The sequence below is a fragment of the Sciurus carolinensis genome, chromosome 6 (assembly GCF_902686445.1).
Source record: "Sciurus carolinensis chromosome 6, mSciCar1.2, whole genome shotgun sequence".
NCBI lineage: Eukaryota > Metazoa > Chordata > Mammalia > Rodentia > Sciuridae > Sciurus > Sciurus carolinensis.
This window is the reverse complement of record NC_062218.1, coordinates 50,163,370-50,176,405: the sequence shown is the minus strand read 5'-3', so window position 1 is coordinate 50,176,405 and position 13,036 is coordinate 50,163,370.

The window sequence follows — 13,036 nt, the reverse complement described above, 5'->3', positions numbered from 1 at the left end:
AGAAATATACCTCATGGAGCAGATATGTGCACATAATGAATCCTGCAAGATGCCAACATCCTCATCAGAAGCCACAGAGTCACGAGCCCTTGACGCTCAGTCCTTGAAATAAAAAAAAAATTTTAAAAATCATAACATCTTAATTTTCTCTGAGCCAAGAATTGGCCATTTTTTGCTAGTTTTCAGAACTTCCTGTCAAGAAAATACATCTACTCTCTGACCAAGCATTCCCCTGGGTCTGTTTGCAAAAGGATATTCTAATGGGTACAATATTTGAATACCACCACATTTCCATTATACCTGCCTCGTTATCTTACATGAATCTATCTGTCCTTTGTTTGGAAATGTGCTTATTGTGAAGTCTGGTAAATCTCAGGTGAAAAATCATAGATTTATGAGCTGTTCTCCAGTTCCTGTCTGCTCTTTCCTAAGGCCACAACCCCACAAGATCAGTCACTGGAACGTGTTTTGGTGTCAACTTTGAAATTCTGCTTCTTAAGAACATTTCATAATGAAACCCTGGAAATCGCATGCAGAGGTTTCGCTGCTGACATACCCCAGAAGGTCACATGCTCTAATTCAGCTTTAAGGGACACTAATCATATTCAGCGTGTGAGTAGAGAGGCTTACAGTTGGAGATGACACCATCATTTGCATAGGATGTAAAAATGAAGGACCATTAATTTTATAGCATTAATTGAAGAGCAGAAGTGTTAGACCTCTATAATTATCTTCCGTGAATACATTTCAAAGACATCTCCACAAATGAGGCTTGTGCGTGTGAATGTGCACGGGTATAGACACAAAGAGCAAAGCGAGGGCTCCACTTTGTCCCCCTTCAAGATGCACAGATTAGTGTATCAAGTTAAAAGCTTATCTTAAATCTGAATTGCTTTCTCTGGGAGGAAGCAAGAGGTATGAATTCTAGGCTCCCAGGAGGATATTTTGCCCAGAAAGGGGGACACCTCACCTGCATACCACATTTCAGAGCCACTGAGATAGAGAACAGGGGAGGTGGTAGCTCTGGGAGAGAGGCCATGTTTCTATTTGTCCTTTAATACCCCCACCAGGACCTGGTGCTCCACTCCTAGACAACCTTCCTATACTCTGCATTTACCAGTCCCATGTAGTGTCCCCACAGGCCAAACTCTCAGCTTAATGGCCATGAGTCCAATCACTCTATCACTCTGCAGTGTTAGTCACCATAGTGGTTTATACCCTAAGGTCAGCATAGAAATGAACATTTCTAAGGATTTAAACTGAAATCAAAGGAATCATTTGAGTGACATTAGTTTTGTAGCCAAAAAAAAAAAAAAAAATCAAAGTAGGATAAAAAGGATGAATTTTTTGAAGGGTAGAGTTGGAGGGATGGGCAGAAGCAACCCCAAGAAGAAGCTAGCTCCTTCATCACATCATGACAACACCAGAATCAAAAGCAGCAGTCACACTCTTTAGGGTCCACCTTTGCTTCAGTCTGAGAGGTGAGGGACAGATAGACTGGGGTATGGGAAACAGAGGGACTGGGCAAGGTTTAACAGCTACTTGGGATTTTGGGTAATTATTTTGACATGAAGGACTCATGACTTTAAAAAATACGCGCTACCTCTGAACCTTAGAGTCCCAGAATCTCCCAGGGGTATAATTTAGGGCTCCTGAGGGGAAGCTTGGGAGCCAGCGGTGTAAATCAAGTGAGGCATTAGCTAATGAGGTAACATGATGCATACACTCAGTTTAAATGTCCCTGTCTCTGGGGGCCCTGCGGGAGTGATAACCATGATGGGAATTCCAGGTACCTTTATGCACAGGTGGAAGAGGAACTTGGGAGCAAGGAGGGCTTTTAAGATCTCATTCATTAGGGAACATGGCCTAACTCTATGAGAAATTTCTCTGGTATAAGGGTTACTCAGGATGGTGATGGTTTTCTCCAAATCCTTACATACCTCTCAGCTCAATTTGCTCTTCATTTCATGCTTCATTTATTTCTTTGATTCTACACTTTTTTTCATTTTATGACTTTCTTGAGGTTGATTTTGTATACAATAAACCTTATATAGTTAAAGTGTACAGTTTGATGTGTGTCACACACACATTCATATGAAATCAAGGTACCAAATATTTCCGTTACCTCCAAAAGGTTTTTTTGTGTTCCTTTGCAATTCCTCCTTCCTTCTACCTGTGCCCCAGCAATCACTGATCTGTTTTCTGTCAATTCAAGTTAGTGGGCTTTTTCTGGAATTTTATATAAATGGAAACACTCACCGTGAATCCTTCTGTCGGCTTTTCTCATTCCACTGTACTGTATTCCTTGGTACTCTGCTAGAGATGTTGCTCTTCCCATGCTAGAAGTAGCCTCATGCTCCAAGATGATCCTTGATGTGACAAGATATGTGCGTTACAAAATGAACTTTGGGCTTTGTCTATAAGCTTGTTTCTGAGATGTTCAAGGAACTGTATAGATTAGAAGACCCCACCTTGTTGGTACTACTTTTTTAAAAAGGAATATGATTTTATTTTTTGAAAGATCACTAGTTCTTATAGTTTGTTCTTATTCTGGGATTGAAATTCCAAGAATTTAAAGGAGTTTTTTTCAAAACAGTCCATACATCTGGATGTGAACATCCTGACTTTATTACTTCAGTAAAGAAGCATGGTGACTCTTTGTGTGGAATGTAAACTTAGTTGATACAATGGTGATACACCTGGGAGTGAGAATGACTTACTTCTTGTCTGTTTTTTTAACAGCCCCAGAGTGGAGGGGATTGGACTAGATGATCTCTAAGGACCTCAGTTTCCCATGATTCATGTTAGGAGCTGAATGACTCACCCAAAGGTCACCATGGTAGCCACATCCGAGGCTCAAGTCTACTTAGACATTTCAGGTGAGACTCCTCCAGTTGCAAACATGAGAAACTTGACAAAAAGTAATGGAATTCAAACACAAAAAAGACAAAAGAGGGTTCAAGCAGTTGAAATTCATGCAGTGGGTTGGACTGAATCCAGGGGCTAAAATATGTCAGTACCCATATTCTCTGCCTCCCAGTTCTGCCTTTCTTTGTGTTGAGTATATTCCTGGCCAACTCTTTCTGCACAGTGACCCTACATTAACTCTGGGCATACATCCTGCCGCTTCAGATCCAGGAGCTCCTCCACCAAGTATCTCAACCAAAGCTTGAGTTTTAATGCACTAGCTTGGGTTGGGTGTCTACCCCAAAGCATAAGGATGAATATTCTGGATGGTTCATGCTGCATTGTGTATTCATCCATGGATGAAGGTTAAGAGGGACTCATGGACTGATGTGAGCAGAACCCCCCATCCCCAGTGAAATCAAAATACTATTACCTAAAAATAAGGGGAATAGATGTTTAGTCCATAACAGAAGGTTCCCACAAGAACCCTTTCCTTATTGCATTGTATAAGATTCCCATGGGTTTTTTAAGCATACATTTTCTCTATCTAGTTTTTCCTCCTTAAGTGAGGGCTTGTACCCAACATTTTTCAAAAATTATAAGCAAGATTATTCGATACTTTCAAGACTGGAAAAACATTATCAATCACTCAAGAATGTCAAAGATCCAAATAAAAGTGCAGTAACAGGGACTGGGGTTGTGACTCAGTGGTAGAGCGCTTGCCTAGCTCGTGCCAAGCACTGGGTTTGATCCTCAGCACCACATAAAAATAAATAAATAAATTTAAGGTTAAAAAATGTGCAGTAACATCACAGTGGGAATCTGGGTATCAGTGTACAGGGTCTTGACTTCCTCAGGATTTATTTGCCTCACATGTGCAATAGGAATAAATACTTCTATGCCTTCCAGATGTGGGGGTGGAGGTTCAATCAGATGATATCCCAGATTCATCTGATTCTATTATTTCACTTATACTGGCAACTTGACATAATAGATCTTTCAAAATCAAAGTTTCTTTACAATTAAAACTGGGAGATAGCCCCACGTGGAATGGACATTGTTCATGCCGTGAACATCTTTTATATTTTAAGACACTTCCTCCGCTTGTGAATCTGCCATTCTCTAAATTAAAGTTGAAAATTCTGTTCCCAGTTTCTTCTACAAGCAAGAGCATGGCTATTGGATCAGGACCTAGAATCAAGCACACTTTTATGAGATTTAGAAGAGAGTGATGTGAAGAAAGAAATATTAAATAGGCTTTCTAGTGGGGACAGTGGTAGAGAAGTGGCCACCTTTCAGAAGAAGTGTGACAAAGTTCCTGGTGGAGGAGTCTTGACCCCGTAACAGCCAAGTGAGCTACAATGCTATGCCAGCAGCAACAAAAGGAGGGTCTCCTCCTGGAGTAGGTTTGGAGTGTCATTTAGACATTGTTTATGGTTCCGCATCTTTTATATCAATTTTTCTGGCTGTTTGTGAGCTGCTTCCAGATGGTTAATACATTATACATCTGAAGATATTAGCTGAAAATGGGCTTTGTAGTTTGCTGCTAAGAACACCTTGACCAATAAGAATTTGATCTCAGGAGGAGATTGAAGTCACAAATCCATAAAGAAATGGGCCCCAAGTATTGGTTTTCTATTCTTTGGGTAAGAAGACAATGGAAAAAATGGCTAGCATTCAAGACTGGACATCAGTACAGTATTTTAAATGTTTTCCTGGGGTTACCTGGGATTGTCATCCTATCAGTGGGAGACCTGAGGGATTGAGTATTCAGAGGAATTCAAACAATATGAGAAAAGCTAATTTTTCAAGGTTACTTCTAACTGCATTGGAGAGCTTAAATTCACTCTCAGGCCATGAGAATAAGAGGAAAAAGGGACCTCCTAGTCTGACATTAAACTATCCCTTTTACATACAGAGCTAAAGCCTGAGCTTGATCCTGATGAGCTGCCAAATTACAGTGTCAATTGAAATCATAGCCTTATCCAGTCTGTCAGAGTTAGGGCATGACTAGTAGGGAAGAAAGAGACCTTGAGACTTCAAGTGGAGGATATACAAAGCTTCCTGCAATTCAAAGAATTCTGAATTTCCATTGACCCTATCACCTAGTCCACCATCAAGAAGCAACAGTGCTGATAAATGGATGGAGTTAGAGAATATCATGCTAAGTGAAATAAGCCAAACCCAAAAGACCAAAGGCCAAATGTTTTATCTGATATGTGGATGCTAATTCACAATAGGGAGTAGGGATGGGGAAGAATAGAGTTACTTTATATTAGGTAGAGGGCAGTGAAGGGTGGAGAAGGGGTATGGGGGTAGGAAGGACAGTAGAGTGAAACAGACATTATTACCTCATGTATATATATGACTGCTTGACCCCTGTGATCCTACAATATGTACAATCAGAAAAATGAGACATTATATTCCATTTATGTATAAATGCATTCAACTGTCATGTACAAATAATTAGAACAAATAAATTTAAAAATTAATCTTTTTGAAAAAAAGAAGCAACAGGACTTACAGGATGGTGAAAACATCTATTGAAGTCCCAGCAATGGTGTCAGACAGACAGCAAGGCCTTGTAAGTCTGGGTGGTCTATGTAGGGTGTGGCGCATTCTCTGAACCATGATACATTTATGGTACTCATTTTCCTTCTATAACTGCAGTGCATGGGATTCAGAACTAAAGAGTAGAAGTAGGAGGGATACTTCTCAACATCGCACCTAGTGATGCTACTATAATAGTCTTGCTTTTGACCTCTGCATTTCTGGGCACTGCCAACTTAAAGGTCTTAGTTCCCAAGGGAAGAATGTTGCACCATGAACAGGAAATGTTTCCCCTGAACTGGAAATAAGGCTCCTTCTTGCTAAGAAGAGACTGTTTTGAATTCCTCACATCACTGGAAAATCAGGCCATAAAGGGGTTTTCAGTGTCAGCTGAGTCAATTGTTTCTGATTAATCAGGAAAAATAGAGATGGTTCTACTATTTTATACAAGGAGGATTTCAGGAACTGAGGAGACTCTTCTGGGTACCTTTATGAATTGCCATGTATGGTAATAGAACTCAATGGGAGACTACAGCAACCACACAGCAGAAAGACCACAAAGAGGTACCATCCTCCATGAATGAGTGTTATAAAAGTCACTGCCTTGGGTCATGCTGGTTCTGAAGACAAAAAGAGCATGGCACAGTTGTGGAGGAAAGATGTCATAAAAACCATCTGCGTCCATATGGCCACTTGCAGAAATGTCAGAACAGACGCTCATTTTTATTCCTACACCCACACTGAATGTTCTTCCTTTTTCTTCTTTTCCTGCTTCCCTCCCATTTATTTAGGCTGTATGAGCAGGTACAGGTTAGTGCCTGGTCACAGAACTTCAAGATGGGACTGTGACTGAACTGAAGAAGGTGAGCCTTCCACTGGGTGGAAATCAGGAGGCTCCACCTTGTCCTCCTTTAGAGGAGAGGGTAAGCACACCTCTTATTCGTGTAAGGAATAATTACACAATGTTAGGTAGAAGCATTTTGTTCTTGTTATTGTAATTGTTGTTTAGGATTTTTATATAGAAAAATGTTGGCCAACCAAAAAGTAGTTGCACTGGGCATACTTGATGTAGAGCACCACTTACCTTTTGAACATCCTTTCAGCATTTGAGAGACCTTCCTCTTTCCCAAGGTAAGAGGTTAGACAGTTGCTTTCTCAGGTATCACTGTCATGAGTCCAGATCTGCTACAGATTTTATTTTGGAAGAAAATTTCATGAAAAAAAAAAAAAAGCGATACTAAGAGGAATGCATTCAGATCAGGGAGTCCAATACTCACCCAGCTCTCGGAGGCAGCAGAGTAGTGAGAGGTCTGGTCATGGTATCTCAGTCCTTGTTGACTGGGAGAGTTGCCACATCTGCCCCAGGGTGCAGTCTAGCAGTGTAGGCTGCGTACTTTTTCTGTCTACAAACCTTCCTAGCTTGATTCCATGACCTTCTAGAAATTTCTTTAGACACCACAAATTCCTTACTGAACTGGTTCAACTAGCTAGCGTGGGTTTGTTGTTTGTAACTAAGGACCCTCACTGATCTCCAAAGAAGCTTCTCCTGCCTGTCACAGCCAGTACTAAAGAGCACAAAGAAGGGAATCTTCTCTTTCTGCAGATGTTGCCATATCCCAATTGTCTCCGGCTCAAAACTCTGAATACACATCAGGTAAAAGGAAGTGGTTCAACTTAAACAATTCTTTACACAAAGGGACATTAGCACAGCTGTGGTTTGCTGAGAAAACTTAAGAGTGGTCCATAAAGGGAAAGCCCATCTGTTTGGGGACACTAAATCTGCTTGTAGTCCACAGGATATCACACACCCAAAGCAGGGACTCTAACTGCGAAGCCTAATTCTATAGACAAATTGTATTTGCCCCTTATGGCAGCCTAGTGGGATACAGCGCTGTGTGCAGGGGACTGTTCATTGGATTAGTTCATGGCTGTTATGTGTTAACAGGTTTGCAATGTAGTTTTACTAAATCTAAGTTTCATATTGGCATTGAATAAAACTCTGAAACAGCTTATCCCAAAAGAGCACAGAATGTATTTTCATTTCAAAATTCAAGGAAAGTCCTTTAAAGGGATCTCAAACTTTGTAGTCAAAAAGTATTTTTAATAAGCCAGAATTCTAAGCATCCTTAATTAAGTTGTCACCTACAAGACATTCATAATGATTGTGAATTTTTCTTTTTTTTTTTTTTTTTGTAATTTGTATTTTAAAAAACAACAGGAATGGATGGAAGGTAGCAAAGTTGCCCAGTCCCTCAAAACTCACATCATCCTGGGTTACTGAACTAAAATGATGAGAATTATCAAAAGGATAGTTTGTTCTCTGACTACTCACACGTACAAACTATCTTTCCTTTATAGCCCATTTTAGTACAAATGCCCAACATCCCCCTGTTTTGCTGATACCATATGGTGTTGATGTAGGTTTATTTAGGCTCTGTGTTATCTGGGGAACTGAAAATTGACTGGGGAGTTAGACAAACTCTTATCTCCTGCTGGCTTCTTTGCTTGCTTATGCTGCACTTTACATAAATCACTCAACCTCTGAGCCTCCATTTTCCCATTTAGAGAATGGGATCTGTGATGTCTACTTTGCAGGCTCTTGGGAAGCACGCTTCTTGGAAGGTGGGGGCTCCTTGAAGCAACTGCAGTAGTTGTGTTAGTGAGAAGGTAGCAAGAGCCTGTGAAGAAAGACACTGGCTCTCCCTCCATTCATCATTCGGAGCCCAAAACCAAGTGCTTGCCTTTTTTGCATTTCCCTCAAGAGAATCTCCTTGTTAATTCTCTGGTATTATTGATGGTTGTCTCCCAAATTCTGAATTCTCAAGGGGAGGAAGTGCTTCCTGCTATGACAGTGCCTGTTTTCTTTTTCACTTGTTTTGTTTGTTTCCTAGGTGGAGGTAAGGAGAGACCTCAACTTTGGAGCTAATTGTACAGATTGCTAGGTGCATGCATGGAATGGTCAGGTAGAGCTCTACCTGCTTGCCTTTCTGCACAGAGCTTTCCTTGCAGGAGACGTTTGGACCAGAGATGAAGAACACATCTTCTCTCATCCTGATGAGTTTGCCTGGGAGGCATGGTGCCATCCATCTGTATTAGTGCAGGCAAAATTTCTGTAACAAAGAAGCCCAACCATATAGTGACATTCTGAGAATGTTCTTGGGTAGCAGTCCTGACATGAATAGACCAGAAGAGCGACCAGCTCTTCTTCAGTGATTGCAAACCTAGATCCCTTCCGTCCTGGTGTTCTGTCATCCCAAGTGCAATTCTGTTCAACTCATATAGTGAAACATCACTTTGGTCAATGTGGGAGGTGGGGCACTTGAGTACGTTGGTCTGTTTGGATGGAGTCCCCAAATTAAGAGCACCTTGCAGGCTTGCAGGAGTCAAGTGCTCCTGTGTGCAGCATTCAGACACTTTTTGTCAGTTGTCCAACTCTTATTGGCTGTAACAGTGAGATGAGGTTGCAAAAATATTCAGCAGTGCTGAGTCTACACCAGCAGGAATATTTGGTTACTTCTCCTTGAGCAGTCTATTTTAATGAGAACGACAACAGTTCCCAGTTATTTCAGTCATGTTCAGCTACCCTTGGACAGCTGCCCTTCAGGCCCACCCTTGCCCACCACTGATTATCCTTGTCCCTCAACCTAGCACCCTGGAGATGAGTACATGATCCCTGCCAGGAGGGGCACACCTGTGGTGCTAAGTGCTCTCAGTAGGGGGAAAGGAGGAGAGCCATGAGCAAATATAGAAGGGGCACTTTCTTAGAAAGGAGTGGCAAGGTTTCCCAAGGAGAAGGGGCACAAGGTAGCCAGAAAAAGACTGGACAGAGGAAACCTTTTCAGACGAGAGAGAGTAACATTCACAAAGCAGTGAAAGAAAGTATAGCAGCTCCTTAAAATGAAACAAAACTCAGAATGACTGAAATGAAGAAGATAAGGGACAGGTGATGAGAAACCGAGGTGGAGAAATAGTTATGGTCCAGTTCCTGACGAGTCCTGAATTGCCAACTAAGGAAGTACTCTGGACTTTATCCTGACAATAATGAGAAACCATTGAGGAAATTTTTGAGGGTATGTTATAGACCTATTTTTGTTGTAGAAAAGATCAGTCACAGCCAAAATGAAGGGAAGTTCTTATATGTGTGGTCTCAGATCCACCAGCATCGGAGTCCTGTGGGATGTCAATTAAAATTGCAGAATCTTGCTCCCCATCTTATATTTGCTGAATCAAAATCCCAAGGAGCAAATTCCATGAGCGTACTCACATATAAGGCATTCTCAAAGTGATGCTGATGCTTACTAGATACTTACATGTCAGTGGTGGCAACATCTTCAGCCTGAGGACCATATAATAGGACAACCACCCCTAGGGACACAAAAGGAGTTTTATGTGCTGATGGATACTGACAGGAAGGGTGGGAAAGCTCTAATGCTTGGCATGGGAATTAGGGATCTCTGACTCTTTGAGCAAACTTTGATCCTGAGAAACAGACATTCCTTCCCCACAGACATAAATACAGAGAAGTCTGGGAAGAGAAGATAAGAAATAACTATCCCTCCTCTAGGTAGGCCACAGAACTCATCCTGTTCACAGGATGAGGATGTGATGGGACTGATGCTGTAGCAAGAGATCATACTCCAGGCCAGGAAAATTTGCACTGAGAACATGGATTGGTGGGCTTCAGCGATACATTGCACCTTCTGGCATTTTTTATTTGTTTGTCTTTTAACTAAGTAAACTCAATATTCATCCTATGGCTTAGAAAGTTGACATTGACAAGGACAGAAACATTTTGATTGGTGCATCTGCAGTCTGCCTGCACCGAATAAAGGTCAAAGTGCTCTTCGTGGCTGGCCAGGTTTGGAATCTGTAAGCAGTATCTGTAAGATTGGAAGGCATCACATGTTAAGACTGCTGAAGCCTGGACCAGTCGAAGAGCAGAATTCTCTCTTGCAGCAGAAATCAACGTCACCTGCATTTCTGCTGGGCTGATTGCTTTTGCTTTATGCATTTTCTCTGTGGGTGGGTGGTTTTAGCATGCATGCTGTAATTTTCCTTGGCTGAGTACCCAAAGCCAGTGGGGGGCAGACCCAGGAATAGAACCTAACCTTCTCACCACAGCCGACTACCCCCAAACTGCCCAGCTGCCACATACCACGAGTGACCTTTTCCTAAGACATAGGAGGCCAGAAACAACTGGGAGGCTTTCCAGAATATAGTTCTTCCCTGTATATGATATTCACTACACTCAGAATGTGATTTGGACTGAGAAAATTCTTTGGGGTCTTGTATCAGGGTGGTTAATTTATTAAAAAATAAATAAGTAACCCTCCAAATTTCAGTGACTTGACACAATGAAAGTTTCTCTCTCCTGTAACAGGTCTGTGCAGGTGTTTTTGGTTGTCTATTGCTGGGATGTCCATTACTGTAGTCACTTAAAGGGTCAGCATGATAGGGCCTCACTGCCTTCAATTATTGACTTACAAGGCCACTAGGGGCATTCCCCAGTCCTTCAGAAGGAAGGCATGGAGGATAGCAGCTTTGAAGGGCAGGCCAGGAAGTACTACACCCTACTGCAATGAAACCACTTCCATAGTGACGCCTAAGTAAAAGAGAGGTTAGAAAAGAAAGGAGAAATAAGTTATGGCAAGCAAATAAGAAATTCCTAAAACCTGTAGACCAAAATGGGGGAACTTCCAGAAAGAGTCATAGCAAAATCCAGGGAACTAGGACCAGGAACTCTTCATTTATTTCCTGCCATTTCTAATTTATTCATGCACTAGCTATTTCAGAAGCATCTTTTAAATTTTTTTATTTGTTCTAATTAGTTATACATGACAGTAGAATGCATTTATGCACTTTGATATATCATACATAAATGTCACAAGCATCTTTTAAGTTATCGTTGTATATCAGGTACTGTGTGAAATCCTTTGAGGGAATTTGAGGCATACAAAACTTTGTCCCTACCTTAAGGAGTTCACAGAAAATGGGAGAAACATTCAAAAACAGTACAAAAGAAAGCAGTAAATGCTGTAATAGAGAAGTATACAAATAATTATATAAGCGCATGGAGGAGATTCACCTTCAAGGATAATTAAAGAACATTCCAGAACAAAAAGGACAGGAAAGGCAATTTCAGATAGAAAACATCATTGGAACTCAAAAAGTTATGAAAGAGTAGGGAGTATTCAGAACATGGAATTTGGTGTACACAATGAGTAAAGCAAAGAGTGAGGAGAGAGACAGGGGAGGCAAAGATGGAAAGATGGGTTAGACCTAGATTTTAAGTCCATGTAACCCTGCAGAATATTTTTGACATTTACCCATAAGCCAATGATTTTCCCTTTCTCTAAGTATTTCCTCCTTCACTCTTTTCTGGTACCTGGTTCAAATGTGTCCTTTTTCTGCATATTCTGGAATAAAACTGTAGGTATGACTGGATTCAGGACTCAGGTTCTCTCCATTGTAGGCTGTGTGTCGAGTTAAAACCTCAGGTTCTGCCTGAAAGCATGATGGCAAAAGCAAACCCAGCCCCTGTATTCTCTCAGGCTCAGATTCAACAGTTCAGCAAAGACCTGGGGTGTCATTGGTTTAAGGAAAGTCTCATATCCCGATTCCTAACAGTTTTTATCCCATTTCTAACCAAGTGTCAAATTCATACTCTATTTCTGATGTTGGCATACTGGAAAGATGCTTGCTCCAAAAGAAACCAAGGTACACTTACCAGGTGATGGGTGAATTGGACACTTACACAAGAAAAAATTCACTACCCAGAATTCCACTGGGCAGACCCTCCAAACTGGCATACCATCAGGGCCCAAAAATATGCCTTTGTTTTTCTAACAAATCTACTTCAAATAAAACTTTTTTGATTTTTCCTAGCTGGTTCAAATGCGATCTTCTTTTAAAATTAAGACAAAAAAATCAGATCCATTTTCTTCATGAGGCCTAATGGGTTCACTCCTTCCTGCAAACAATTACAACACTTTTTACCTATACAACTCTTAAGGAAACAAATGTTCTTTATCTCCAACTGCTTGCTAACTGTTAATGAGTACAGTTTTTCTGTCCAGTTTGACTCTAAATTCCTTGAGGGAAATCATGATATACTTCTTTATCTTCCCTACTTAATTCAGACTTCACTCAATTTACATGTTCATATCTCGCCTTGTTCTAAAATGAATTTAAGGTAGTTTGCAAAAATGCATATGTATCATGAGGTAGAACAAAACTAAAAAATAAGTGAATGAGATTCTTTGGGGAACTCAGTTACTCCACAAGAAGCTGGACTGCAGTGAGACTGCCCTGCTGTGAAGAAGGAAAGCTAATCCTGTGGAGAGTAAGCTGACCATCAGCCCCTTATTTCCAACTATTCTTGTTCCTTCACCAAACATATGACTAAAAAAGCCATTTCTGCCATTCCAGACCAAGCTAAGCTAAGGTAAGCTAAGCTAAGAATCTGGACATTAACCAGAAATTAGGACCCAGAAATAAGACACAGTCAAGCTTTCCCTGATGTGTCCAGCACACTTGAGCCATTCTTGTGGAGGCCTCAAACATGGTGGGGTCGACACAA